Source organism: Sinocyclocheilus grahami, unplaced genomic scaffold (assembly GCF_001515645.1).
Source record: "Sinocyclocheilus grahami isolate Dianchi unplaced genomic scaffold, SAMN03320097.WGS_v1.1 scaffold794.1, whole genome shotgun sequence".
Taxonomy (NCBI): domain Eukaryota; kingdom Metazoa; phylum Chordata; class Actinopteri; order Cypriniformes; family Cyprinidae; genus Sinocyclocheilus; species Sinocyclocheilus grahami.
This window is the reverse complement of record NW_015505973.1, coordinates 478,445-480,938: the sequence shown is the minus strand read 5'-3', so window position 1 is coordinate 480,938 and position 2,494 is coordinate 478,445.

The following is a 2,494-nucleotide window of genomic DNA, read 5'->3' as shown; positions in this document are numbered from 1 at the left end:
ATAGATAGATAGATAGATAGATAGATAGATAGATAGATGTGTATTCATGTATTGAATATGTAAAGGTATTCTACGAAGGAAGGAAAATATATATAGTCTGTAAGTAAGATTGATGACCTTTGTGAAAGTCTTTGGAACACTGCTATGGATACAGCCAGGGGACGCGGGCCTTTAAGATCTCTGCCGCCTGCTGGTTCACCCTGATCCATGAAAAGTGGTAAAGCAAACCGACCCGCTGATAGGCCGAACAAACCACTCTCTCTTGTAACCACATCAGAGAAGAAGATTCCTTATGAGACTTTCTGAAGAGTGCATTCTTAGTATAGACCTGTCATCAAGTCCAGGATGAAGAACACTCTCATAACTGCCAGAAATAAATAACTGGAGCTTTTTTAGGCAGGAGAGAGTGGTGTGTGTGCTAGTGAGTGCTAAAGTCATATGTCTAGCCGCCCGCTGCTAGCGTTGATGTCCTGATGGTGTGCTGCCATCTGCGTTCGGCTCATATATCTATGCATGACACCAGAGGCTCTAATACATACATCAACCTGTTCTATTCACTGATTGGGCTGCCAGGTAATCAGTCATGGCAGACCAGCAGTGGCCTAATGAGGCCTTGACCTCAAGGTCACGGCCTAATCTGATCTCTGACTTAGCCGATGGGCATGGTAATGATCATCACATGGTAACATGAAGATCTTAGAATGAGACTGGAGAATTTTGTACTTGGATTCTGAGTACACGTTATGGATTTATAGTGATGCCTCTGCTGGAGGAACTGCTTTCTAATTCTGTAAAGAGTCTTTGGTTTTGGCCACATTATCCTTACAAACTGTTTGTGTTTCTTTTCACTGTCCCTAAATTGTTCCATTAAATTCAAGCTTTCCATAATTTTTTTAAGCATCTCCTGGCAGACAGTCTGGCTCGCCAAAACCAGACAAGACTAGAGCCCTAATTATTCCAGACACTCTATTTGAGTAAGTTATACAGCCAGAGAGAAAAAAACCCTCTTAATTGCATAATAATGAGAAGCCCTGTTGTCACTAGATTCAGTCCCCAGATCTGGTTATGGAAAACCCCACGCATATAAGACATATTACTGGTTCTGGCTCCTTCTCCATTTAGGAATATGACATCAAAACTGTTGTTCCTCTGTGAGATATAATGGGCCAGCTCATGGACAATTTGTCTCTTTCTATTTGTCTTGTTACTATAACTATCCCCAGTGATATGTAAAGGGAAAATTCAATACAGCCATTGCAGAGTATATGTGTAATTAAATTATATATATATATATATATATATAAATCACTGATTTCTTCAGGATCACCATTGCTGAGTGTTGCGTAGAGACGTGAACGGTTTATTCAGCTTGTCGTAAATGTCAGACCACACATTCTAGGCAATTCTACACGATAGCATAACAGTCAGCATTAAACTTATTTGGAAAATGCTTTTCGAATTAATAATTAATATCAATCATCATTCATCAAGCACAGCATGACTGATTGAGCTTTTAATGAAAGCTCAAAAATGAAAGCTTTTAATTTCAATAGGACTAGAATCACAAACATAATGGACTGAAGAAGATCATAAATGAATCTAGCTATCCAAAATCATCCATAATAAAGTATATTTATTCAAATAATGTATTACGTATTTGATCAAATATTATTGTATTATATAATCGTGTGTATAGTATTTTTTTTATTCAAAACACAAATTGAGCTTTTAATATATAGAGAGATACTGAAGACAAAATTAAACAAACAGACAAACAAAAACAAAATTAAAAAACAAAATTAGCCAAAGCTTAAATTAAAACAAAATTGAGAGATAAAATACATTTTAAACAATATTTATCATCAAAGCACATCATGATTACTTGAAATGGAAGACTAAATGAGTTGGATGAAACATAAATACAGCATGTAAAAATATAAATGGATTTTCTATTATGTCAAATTTACCCTTACTGTTCTCTCTCATAATTTTAAGCCCTGCGATTTAACTGACCTGCTGACCGACGTATGAAAAGAAGTGCTTTTCAGTAAAAGACTGCAAACAGACCAGCTGTGAGACATAGTGGTTAATTAGTTGCGATTTTACAAAAGCTGTTTTTGAATTTCTAATGGACCCCTTCATGCCTTCCACAGCTTGTCGAATGAGTCGACTATTACGAGTGCCAGCCGTCCCCCACTTGTCTGTCGCCCCCTTGGGTAAATGTCTCAAGTTCATTCTGGAACGTGTTCTCCTTCATCTACCCCTCAGCTTAAACCAATTAGACCCCTTGTCTCCAGAGTTCTGTAGGTAGGCATTGGCTACTGAATTTGTCCAATGAGAGGGAGGGCTCCCACCTGTCTGGCCCAGCTGCTGGAGGACATTATCTGGTCATGTGAGAAGTCTTATGCAAAGGAAATCAAACAGACAAGAAGAGCCTCTGTGCAGTCATCCCTGATTCCCCAATGTGGGATTTGAAATGTGCGTGCTGGATGCT